Source organism: Cotesia glomerata, linkage group LG5, assembly GCF_020080835.1.
Source record: "Cotesia glomerata isolate CgM1 linkage group LG5, MPM_Cglom_v2.3, whole genome shotgun sequence".
Taxonomy (NCBI): domain Eukaryota; kingdom Metazoa; phylum Arthropoda; class Insecta; order Hymenoptera; family Braconidae; genus Cotesia; species Cotesia glomerata.
The window spans coordinates 27,389,883-27,402,551 of record NC_058162.1 but is presented as its reverse complement, the minus strand read 5'-3'; the positions used below and the strand labels follow the sequence as shown (position 1 = coordinate 27,402,551).

General features: G+C 35.6%; 1 protein-coding gene across 2 annotated transcripts in view; it reads left to right on the top strand.

Annotated features, from left to right (window-relative positions):
- Positions 1-552: 552 nt before the first annotated feature.
- The window catches only part of LOC123264899 (RNA-binding protein Musashi homolog Rbp6), a 348,561-nt gene continuing 336,444 nt past the window's right edge, over positions 553-12,669 (top strand). For both annotated transcript variants that reach the window (XM_044728425.1, XM_044728424.1), the window contains exons 1-2: positions 553-679; positions 818-871. The gene's annotated coding sequence lies outside the window, so the exon portion shown is untranslated. The remainder of the gene's footprint in view (positions 680-817; positions 872-12,669) is intronic.

Sequence of the window (12,669 nt, the reverse complement as noted above, 5' to 3'; positions counted from 1 at the left end):
ATATTGATTAATTATTAGCTTAACAAACATTAGTATTATTATTAATTATTAATGAAAATTTTTTAAAATGATTAATTATTAATGAGAATTTATTAAATACATTTTTTATGCAAAAAAAATGAATATTAACTAAATCGTCTGTCATTTTTTTTATGTAAATTCGTGGAATTAACAATCATTTAAAAATTTAGATATATATTTTTTTTTTTTTAAATTTCGTTTTCTGAATTTTATTTTAAAAAATTTAATAATTATCTAATAATGATAAAATTAATATTTTAATACATTTTTTTTCTTAATACTAAATTCCAAATAATTAAAATAATTATGTAACTAATGATAGCTTCAGAATTATAAAAATTTGTTGAAAGTTAACGAAGAAACGTTGACTTGCGGACTCAAAGTCGGTATATTTGAAACTCGGTCTAAAGTTTCGGGTTTGTTGTTTGATTAAAAAGTGAAGTATTTTTAAAACTAGCTTTAGTGTAGGGTGTTTGGTTAAAAAGTGAAGTATTTTTAAAACTAGCTTTAGTATAGGTTGTTTGATTAATTAGTGAAGTATTTTTAAAACTAGTTTTAGTAGATCAAGTACAAAAAGTTAAAAAGTGAAAAAGTTTATTTAAATTTAGTGTAGGGAGTGTGTGTTTTGTGTTGGAGATGCTTAAATTATCATCATAAGGTAAGATGAATCATAAATGTATGACGAATGATTAGTAGACATTTAGCAATTTTTATAAACGAAGATAAAAATTTTTTTGTTTACTACATTTTAATTTTTATTCAATATTTTAAATCTTGAATTTTCTTTTTTTTCCAGAATGTTCGCTGCTTGCTTCTACTTGCCGGCCGATTGCTTCTAACTGCTGAAATGGTGAGATTTTTATCATTTTAACATTTTTAAATGACTTGCATATAATTTGAAAATTTATTTACGATGAAGCTGATATTTCTTATTAGTCAATACAAAATATTTATCAAATAAATTAAATAATTTAAATCAGCCTTATATTTTTGGCGCTAATTTTAAAATTATTAATGATAGCTTACTTACCGACTGTGGGTTTACCAATGACAATACCTTCAGTTTTACTTCTTCAAAGCCCCGATGATATATATTACATTAATTTTTTTTCAACTTTAAGTTATCTAAATAAAAAGCATGCAATTGATTTTATACTAAAATTTTGGCAACATAACTTCGTGTATTAATACAACTATTTGTATTAACGTTTTTGTCCTACAACTCTGTGTGTGTGATATTATAATACCCGTTCCGTTAAAAATGTCCGAATGTGGAGCAGTACACTCAGCAATTCTCTAGACTTTATGCAATGTTCTTATCTAAAATCCTGAACAAGTTAAAAAAGCTCTTAGTATTTCAGTAAATTAAAAGCACAATAGATTAAAAATTCTTGGAAACCGAAATAATAAAACGCGTAGTCATACGGGTCGTCACAAAAAGCACAACTCGTTTTCTCTTTAATACTTGATACCGGTCTCTTGGACAATTTGCTGAGCACAAAAGAAAATCCTCGAGACGTGCAAAGAAGGATAACCGAGTACCCGAGCGTTGCGACGGCGAAAAACCACCCAGTTCAATTTAATAATTGTACTATTTTCAACACAACTAAAGAAAAAAAAAACGACCACAATCCAAATAAGATACACCTTTTTGTTTATTTTCTATTATTTTCCTCGACATTCGTGTCTACAGGAAAAAGATTGAGAGAACTATTACTATCAGAGTAATGGAGTAAATGCACATGGGGATGTACGGATTACCAGAAAAAATGATAAAATAATCGCTTGCGCAAACAGGATGACTCAGCTATAATCAAAAATTAAAATAAATAGGATAAAATTAACAAATTTTTGTTTCTTAAAATTTTTTTTAATTAAGCTAGACATTATCAGAACAAGCATTTGGCTTGAAGTACCCCTAATATAATATCCTTTCAATAGTCTTCTTATCCGAATGAAAAGCCAAAGAGTGAAAATTACAGTTAATCGAGTGTTATTACCATAAATAATAACAATTTGTCACAAACAGTCCGTTGAAGATATAATCTGGCGACAGATGTCGAGGGCTAATTCGAATCCAATCGCTCGTCAGTATCTTGGCCGGTCTGGGGGTGAATGGGAAGCTTAATCCAAAAATAATGCGCAATTAGCGTCGGTGTTTAAAGTTTATTCGACGATACGAATATTGCATATTAATTATTCAGTAATCACTGAACATTCAGTTCCCTCTACTGCTCTGTTCGTTATAATCCTTATCCACTTATTTATAAATACCCTGGTGCTCCATGGTGTGTAACGACAATGACAATAATTGTTGCATAATCAACTTGTTTAAAGTTTAAGAGTGAGCGAATCGTTTTATAAGCGTTAATCGACAACCCTTATAAACCTTAAGTGCATTCTAAAGGCGTAATCGGGTACTACATACAGCATACAGCGGACCCTTAATTTCGGTGGCACCAATCCAACGAATTTAGACAAGTCTCTGCGGTTACTAAACTCGAGTAACGTTCAAACTTGCAGGTAATATCCTCAAAATGCTTGTCCTTCGGCGAAAACGCATTAAAGCTGAATGGTGAGGAGTTTTGTGTAATCGCCGACTAGACTACTAGCACTACTACTCACCAGCTAGAAATGGAGCTGGGTTTTCATACCTCAAATTTCACTCAACCACTCTTAGATTATTCATCTAACTAAAAATCTAATTGATTTCTTCACTACCAAAAATCAAAGTAATTTCTCTTGAAATAAACGATGATTCATCTGTCTTATTACTTATAAGATATCTTGTACCGTGGAAGATAACAGTGCTAGTACAAAACCTCAATACTAAAGTTTTTTGTGATTTTTTGCGGAAACACGCAACTGCGGTAAATATATTCAGCGGTAGAGAAATTGTTAAAGGCAGAGTTACCGAAAAGGCGTCCAACTTTTGCTGGAGTACAAAAACACGGAGATAAATGTGCCGAGTGGGTGTGAGGATATGAAGATACACTTATGAAGATGTGGATCTGGTAATCTGGATCCATCCAGAAGCATATATCAAAGAGAATTAACAGAGGATGAAGAGGGGAATAAGTATTGAGCAAATGAGCGGGTGAATTATTATCCATGATGCTTGTTTTAGATGTAGAACTGGATGAAGATGTTTGCTAGGTTTTAGGTCGAAGAACTGAGTAGCTCCGTGAAGATATTCAGCTCTATGGTGCAGAAACTATAATCTCGGTATGGCCAATATTAACTGTATTTGTGCTTCTGTCTGCGGGCTCCCTGCTAGAAAGTGTAAGGTGAATAATCCAGGGAACGTTCCATTATCCATGTCTCTCTCGGTCTTACCAATTTTAACCTACCGCAGGCGCGTGGCAACATGTTTGACTTATTTTCTCCAATTCCGACTACAAATGGCTAACTCAACATTTGTTAACTTCCTGCTGTGAGAATTGGAAAATATTTAAATAAAACTTATAAAGGGAAGTTATTGGTTAACCCTCGTTGCTTCTCAGCAATGTTTAGCATACAATCAGAGTTATCATTTTGTCGGAAAAAGCATACTAGGGTGTAAAAAATCTTGGCAAGACTATCGTCTGTCCAACAAAGTCTCTCTTTATCTCGAGGCAGTGTTTCGGGACCCCTGCTGCCCGTCGGCTGTTTCTCAGATCGACAGTAAACCGGGTAAAGAAACTAAACAGAGACGGCTCGAGTTCTGGTGCATCGTCAGCAGCATCAGCGATCTCTCTTTTGCTTGCTAAAGAGAGACAACGATTTTTTCCTGCTGTCTTCTCTTTGGTTCTCGCTTCTCCTCGTCCTTTTACACGGAGTAATCAGCAAATCGGTGAACGTTGGCAGGGTGACGGGACAGCCTCTGCTTGTAAGATACCACCAGATACTCTGGTGAGGGTGGCAAGGTATGTATAATACATAATATACAATATATATAACGTCAGCCAGCTAGTACATAGTCCTCGAGGCTTTGAACGTCGATATAACAACTCGATTACTTCACCGAGTGTCACTTTGCTCGGAGTTTTACACCTCGAAGATGAGAATTTCGTTATAGTCATAGGCAAGGAACCAAAAGCGAGCCTTTAGTATTAGACTCGCGATGGGGAACGAGTATAGACATCGAATCTTGCTGGTGTCTCAACAAATTTACCGATTATTGACACCCACAAGATTTAGTCTCCATTTCTACGTCAAGCCTCTGCTCTTCGTCGGTGAATTGACCTTCCTTCTTCTTCCTCCTTCTCTTCCTCTTTTGAGGATGTTCATTTTTATAGACTATCATTTTTTACCATCGCCTGGGCAGACACTAAATGTCTCTTTTATTTTACTCGATTAACTTCCTGTCGATTTTTGAACCCTCGTTCAGACTCTTCAACGAGATAGTTTAGGTGATACTTGCTTTTAATTATAACCCGTGAAAAATATTCTAATATTAGTAGAAAAATTTTAGCGATTATTATTTTACATTTAATAATTAATAAAAGAAAGATTATCCAGGGAAAGGTAGAACAAGTAGTAGTCGGAAGTGAATTAAAAGTAGCTTTAGCTCAACAGCGAGTTGGTTTTAGTTCTCAGGTTGAATCTAGGAACTAGCACTAGCACTAGAACTAGTATCTGGTAGGTTGTCCCGGCATCACCAAGCCTCGCAACAAGGACTGAAGGGTCTGAGTTGGCAATAGTTGAGTACCCACTCGTGGTGACACTCGTGAGCGGCCTCATTGTCTCTGGAGAGGCTCTGCGCCCAACCACCATCCACCTTTCGCAGTAGCATCTACCAGCCACCCACTGGTAGCAACCTGCACTGGAGACCTTCGAGACTTGGATGAGTTGGCTGTCCTCCTTTTTTATTCTGTCGCAGATCTAGAGTTGACGCACCACCACTATCACCAACTCCAACTACATTTACAGCTACAAGCAAAGCCTCTGTCTACCGAGTGATGATGCTGCTACTGCTGGCGGTGCTGGCACTGCGGTGAAGCCCGACTGAAGGATTGCTTCCACATGGTACACATCTTCTCGCACCTATCTGTATACCTACACCTACACAAGTCACCCTTAGTTTAATAAGCTTATGCAGCACTCTCGACTCGGTGGTTCAGCAGAAGCTCGATACCGATGTGACAAGAACCCTTCCTCTCTCTTTCACTCTTTTACTCTCTTTCTTCGCCTCTTCTCTCTATACACTTTCCATCATCGATCGAGCCGCGACAATGAGCCGTTCCATTGACTTCCGGACACCTTTTTGTTCTTTGTCTATTTTTAGTCCTCACTCTTCAATCTTCTGGTTTATTTTTTATAAAATGGCTCCTACTTTTTGGTGTCAAGTCGACAATCCCAACTGATTGAATAATTACGAGAATCAAGTGATAGATTTAAATTAAAATGGGTACTTTTCCAAAGCTCAAAGACCAGAAAATAATAATATTATATGAATAAAACAAAATATCAGATAAATAGATAGATTTGGAGGGTTAGTAAATTATTTGGAGCGTGTCCTTAGAAAGTCTTGGTGACTCGTCGCTAGCTGTCTCGGTGGATGTCGTCCAGTGGCGCCGTTTCACGTAAGACGCGACAAGAGGTAGTGAGTAATGTGTCTTCATTCCGTTTGTATTTAACTTATTCGAAAGTTTATCGTCAACTCTGCAAGAAGCATCCGTTCTACTGGTATGCTGTCTTGCAGAATCCTAGATCTTTTGTGTCTCAAGATCTGGTGATGCCTCTCGCTCCTAACAACCGTTAGTTTTATAGCTGTCCCTTTTATTCCCGGTCGCCGCACGGCAGAAAGATGCCGCTGGACATGTCTCGCTAACATCCATAAAACACTTCGGGAAGAAAACTTTTTATAGTTGTATTGGTGTCTGATCTTTCCTTCATAAAAACCATTTCGATATTGTCCATCCGAACCACCAGCCGTACATGTTTTAAAATAGTTATTATAATGATAACAATGTGGCAACTCGAACGTGAACGCTTCATCCAACTTTTTGTATCAAATCTATCAATATCATTGTTCAGTTGTAATAGTGTTTTTGTTGTATCATTTGAATTTAAGAGTACAGCTGAAGAATCTTGGATTGTTTATCGCGACAGTCGATAGGTCGATAGTGATAAGGTTGGGAGAAATCGAGGGAGTTGTAATCGATTCAAGCTGTATTCAATTTCGGGTCATAATTGTTAAAGCGAAAAAGTTTGGTAGCTTTTAGATCGGATACGAGTGTGCAGGAGAGGCTTCCATGGATTTTACAACTCACGTATTCTCGTAGAACCTTTTTATGCTGATGAAAATCCATTTCTGTGTGTAGAAGCATGGTAGTTTGTATCTAGACGGAATATAAAGCTTTAATACTTGTATATCGAGTGTAGGACTATGAGAGTAGTTTTGGTGCTGTCGTGGCGATCCTTTTCCAAGTTGACGACTTCCGTGGACGTTCTAACCGGGCGGTGCTTCCGGACTACCCGTTACTCGGGCACCAGCCGTTTAATGCCATTCACCAACCACTCAACGATCGCTCGTCATGTGAACACGTGTACGTTTATACCCGTACCAGAATACTAGAATGGTATATAATATCAGAACAGTATGTATTTGACGATCTACCAGAAGAAAAATATCAATTCCCATTGCGGTTGAATTCGATCAAACGGATAATTACCTGGGTTGCGAGACCAATTTGTCCTGGGTAGTTCCTGTCTCTCTAGTGTAAAAAAATTCATTTTTAAAAAAGCAACCGAGCATCTGCAGTATCGATCGGTACTTTTTCTGTCGACGCTCATCGTACCGGGTGATTTAAATCGACAACTCCTCCTGCAGGGATTATACCAAGTATACTTTGTCTATTTAACGTCTTTTAATAATTATCATTATCATCCTCCTACTCGACGATTTACCTTACAAACTCACGTGTCGAGAATAACGGCTCGTTACATTAGTTATCAAGTTTACCAACAGCTTTGACAGCATTAACTTTGTACGTCATAACAACCAAGCTACTTATTTCGAAACTTTAACAGATAGTGTAGTGCCGTAACACACACGTCACTAATTTATAAAAGACATATTTTACCTCTTCTATTTTCCGCATGCTTATGATTATTCAATGCTTTGATAGAAGGAATTGTTGATCATTTTTTGACATTGATAATTAAATATTTTAAGGCCACATAAAAGAAAGGGATTGTTAATCCCTTAGTCCCGATATTGGAAAACAAATAAAATCAAAGGCAGGATTTTAGACAAAATGATGTTTTGCCAATGCGACGTCAATTCTTTCCGAAAATATGTCTAGTCGTTTGAAATCCAGCGAACCTGCAGTCACGTCAATACTCGGCCGCTCCAACGTTCACCCTTCTTTCGATTTATTTATTTTAGTTTTTATTTTCCCCCGACGGCGGAGTTTAACTCATTTAAATTTTATCCACATTTATCTGACGCGATAATTATTATATTTCAGCTAGTAATTAATTCACTCAAATTAAAATACGCTTTACAATTAAATTAATAGTCAATTATCGAAATCTCTATAATTAAATTCATTTTAATGTACATTACCGTGAACTTTGTTAAATAATTATCGAAAGTTTGTAAAAAGTAAGCGAATATTACGATAACTTTTTAGTTTTTAAAAAATTCAGTGTATGTTTATTATTGAGATCAAAAGACACTTGAATGAGGACGGGTAACCGAGTAACGCATTTATATTACTTTCAGAGAAATATTATTTTTATCTTCTTCTCGTCGAACGAAATGTGTTTTAAAACACCAATTTTTATTTTTTTTATTAAATATAAATATAAATTATTTTTTTTTTTTTTTTTTTTTTTCATCCCTTAGGGCTTTTTACACTTTATTTCAATGAAGAAAACTCTTTTTGACGTTGTCAGCAAAACTCCAAGGTGTGTCTTATCTCCATCCAGAGTGACACTCTGTTAATTAACAAAGTCTTACCCATCCTGACATCTTGGCCTAGTACAAATTTACTCACTAATTACTTACATGTACCTAACAGTCAAGTTGCTTCTTTGTAACGCCATCATTTTTTTTTTATCGATAAGTGTAGTCTTCGCATAAGCATTTTTTCTGTTTCATAGCTAGCTTTTTTAATTATTAAAGCGAATTTTTTTTTTTTAAATAACAAAAATTTAGATATAAAAGTACAAAACTTTTCCCATTGATTTTTGTCGACTAAACTTGAAAAATATAAAAAGAAAAATTAATTTTATCACAAAGTTTAAACTTAGAGTCAGTACTTAAAAAGTTCTCTCTGACTCTTATAAAATATTATCATAAATAATGTAAAGGATATGCAGAAATTTCATTTCCAATAGTCGAAAAAATGGAAATAACTTTGGTACCTAAGAAGGATTAATTGAAAATTAATAATTTATATTAAAACTAAAGCTTTCAAAGTTTACAGCTTCTTAATCTCTTATTTAATAATAATTATTTATCTTTTTAAAAAGTAATAATAGAAACAATGAAAAAAAGTGTATCGAAATAGTGATCCAGACTGATGAGATTTGGTATGATTAATATTCATGGATCTTGTGGAAGCTGTTTCATCAGCTCGGTTGTGCATCATCATCGCAATGAAGTTTCAGTACTTGACGACAAATAAACCAACTGTATCCACTATAGAACTCTATAACTGTATATCTATATAAATTTAAAGCTCGGTTGTTTCAGCAGTAACCGGAGGTTTAGGAAAGAGAGCGAGAGAGAAAAGCAAACCGTATATGAACTATGCAAGCAGAAACGATACGTTGCCAGCGGATTTTAATTGGGTCACCCGTTATAATCTGTCATAAAGCCAGACGGGTCTTCCAGCTGGTTCACCCCTTTCCCCTTTGCTCACTACTTCGCTGTTCCAGCCCTCTAACCCTTCGCTATTCTATTTTGCAGAACGCGTCATATATTCCTGTGATTTTGTTCTCTCTCGGCTCTCGGCGATTATCGCGAGCGTAATTGCTGCCGGTGATGTCCGTCATCCTCTGGCGCATTTGTCACCCCCTTTCCTTTGTTGACTTAATATACACTATTTTATTTTATTTTATTTCATTTTATTTTACCTAAGGTTAAATTATATTCAATTGATTGAGCAAAAAAAAAAAATACCACTGGTCAGTAATTACCAGTTGTGCTAATCGACTTATTATTATTGATTTATTTATCAGAATTATTTATACGGCAAGCTTTCGGTTGAGTTCCCGTTAGTTTAGAGCTGGAATTACCCTTGGACGTGAGCAATTGTGGCACACTCAAGGGGCAGAAAAGTACAGGCTGTACCAGTAGGCTGTTGTATACTTTTATCTTAGCAGGAGCTGAGGGAATGTTGATAAAATAAGTAGAGGACATTCATGAAATTCATGTCACGGCTCGATAGTCAGCGTTTGGCAGCACCACGAGAACGTTCGGGCGTGATCGAGAGACAATACTAAATTTTCACAACTACCTTTACTCCCTCAATCCATTTGTAGATCAGGCAAAGGGAGATACGGGGAGGAGGACTAAGAGAGTTAAAGAGAGGTTCCGAGGGTGCCGAGAGTAGTGACTTGATGAGCTAGACGGTTAGAGACGTCCCCGAAGTAGACAATGACAACAGAGAATGAGAATGATGAACAAGTTTAAGTGCTGGAGAACAACCTGGATAAAGTAAAGAAGAACAAGACCAAGAATAAGGCAAAGAACGAGAAGAAGGAGAGAACGTGGATTTTCCCTTTGTCTAAATTCTTCAGTAGACACTTGCTTTCATCCGCGACAGCAAGACAGGCCACTACACACCATTATGAAGAACCTTTTTAACAACCCATGTGCAGAATAAAATTATCAAGAGCCCGCCAAGATACCTTTTAATAATTCACCCGGTTTGCTTAATAATAAACTATTTTTGGCGCTGGATCCAAGCTTCGGTGGTTCGGTTGTTTATGGTCGAGAAGGTGTAATGGAATCCAATCCCCGAGTCCTTCCAAAATGTTCCACGGATATCATACAGGCTTTATAACCAATCGCGCGGATCATCCAAATGGATTGCGCCCCTATCAAGTTGGATTTATAGACCCAACAACCCGAAGGATATGTAGAGTAGAAATCATTGGATTATCGGTACATTTGAATTAACTCATTACAACAACAACAACTACTAATATTACTCTGCAATGTTAGATCGAGTGGACGCAATTACTTGTCCACTGTGCTTAGCGTTAATTGATTGGATATTTTCGAGGTGTTTTATAATTTCATCCAAGAATCCAAGAAACGGGTGTTGAATTAAAATTATTTCGGTAAGATTGCTCGAGCAATTGATGTGGCCGTGAAATGGCAGTAAAGTAACACTGGGCACTGGAAGTATGGAAGAGGATAAAATGGAAGCGAAGAAGCGTAATCGGTTGGAATCCCCCCTTAGCTCCCCTTTTTACAGGATCCCAGAGAGAATCAGCACGCGTCCTGTGTACCGTTGTCCCCTTATTCACTCAACTTCTCCAGATCGAGATTCAGAATGAACTTTCTCTGGATTCAGGCTTGCTTCTTTCATTCTCCTATTACGCATTTCCGACTCGCTGGCCCGGAAACGACCAGATAAGATGATTCCACTCTGCACTGGAATGGCTAGATCTGCCTATGCTCAGACTCTGGCCTTGCACAATCATTTTTATGGCTTATATACCTTTTATTTATTTTTATCTCTATAAATAATTTAACTTTGCTATTTTTTATTATTTTTATCTGTAATCTGAAAGATAAACACTGGACGCTTTCTTTCACTGGCTCTCTATGATAATAAATTGTTTAAGATATTGAGTGTTGAAGTAACCTTTCCAGTCCCCACAAGATTTGAGATTCTAGATTCTGGATTGTTAGCAAAAAATGCAAGCCGTCGTCAAGTGGCGCCACCTAGACTTTTTAGTCGTTAAAGGAGGAGAAAAACCAAGTGGGATAAAAAAGGCGCGATCTGACGACGACATGTTTGTTTCACTTGAGTAACTTCTGTGGCCACCAAAAAACGTAACAACATCCCATCGCAGTGTCAGATCTATACTCCCCTTCGCTATAAGAGATAAAATTTTCGTATATTAGGTTTTACGTTATTCTTCACTGTTATTTAATTCGCTTCAGTGAAATGACTTATTTTTATTAAAAATTTTATAAATTCAAATGAACAATGAGGATAATATTGACGAGTATGATATTATATTATATTATATTATATTATTTGTGATTCACGTGTGTCACCAGCAAGCTACGAGACAGGATTACTGGCTTAAGTCTTTTCAATTGGATAAATCTCACAGAGATAGAAAAGGATGACTGATGAAGAGCGCTTTCTTAATCTCGGATTTTCTGCAATTGAAAGTAACTATTTTTTCCATGAATTTAATGCTTCAAAAGAGATAATATCAATTGAATATTTTATTATCATTATTATCAATTGTGTGTTTTTGCGAAACACAAGATATATTAAAAAGTATATATATTAAAGAACACAATTTGGGCGTTGTATGAAGATTATATTACCTGAAGAAATAAATGTAATTAAGTTTAAAAGCTCGGAAACATTTGACGCTGATGCTCCGACATTAATGTAGCGATTAATAATAGTTGTAGTACAATCAATAACTGGAACAAACAAGTAGCTTTGATAACCCTGAGAAGTTTTTCTGGAGAATCACACTGGGAATAGATCCCACCAGAGTAAAGTGTATATTACTACCTGAAATGGTATTTTCTGTAAGCATTGATACCTCGAGAATAACAATTGAAGGTATATAAGGTATAGAAGGCAATCGTATATTGTATATAGAGAGAAATAGATTGATCAAGCGAGACAGAGCCAAAAGGAGTAGAAAGACAGCGTGAGGGTGAAGAGGTGGGAGTTCGGTTCCGACTGCCGGATCGAAAATACCTAAGAGTGGGACTGCGAGCCTGCACTGCAGGCACATTTATAGAGCAAACCCGTTGAGACATAAGCACCACTAGTTCATGTAATGCAATACTATTATGAGTACTAATATTATAGTAACTAAAATGGGATTAATTTTATTTATCTTCAAGTGGGGAAAAAAAAGTATATGAAAATTTGGTATTATTATTTTTTGGTAGGAAAATTTGACAAGAAAAGAATGAATAAATAAATTTGAACAAGTTACACTTGTGTCTTAAACTTGGTAATTTAAGGTTAGTATACTGGTGCAGTAATTATGATGTTTAAAGCCACTTCAGAAAACATTTTTAAGTACAAGAGGAAGAAGCGTGTTTATGATGTAAACTAAAACCAAAAAGTATTCCACCAGAGTGAAGGTAATTACATAAATTAGTAAAACACGGGGGACTAAAGCTAAAAGTTACAGAGCATTCTCTCCTACTACTCCTCGAAAAGCTACTAAACTAATTAATTATCTAATTAAACATTTGTCTTGTTTATAAATATTATAATTAAATGACTTCATCTGGATATATTAATTTACCAAATTAATAGTTTTCCAAGGGACATTATTCATTCAAGCAAACAATTATTCAAGGGTACAAAAATAAAATTTTCTAAAAGTAGGAATTTTCGACAAAAATCTCAGACGAATTTTTTAAAAGAAAATTTATTCGACAATATTTCCATGTCTGGACTAAAAAGTAGAGACAACGATAAACAACTTTAA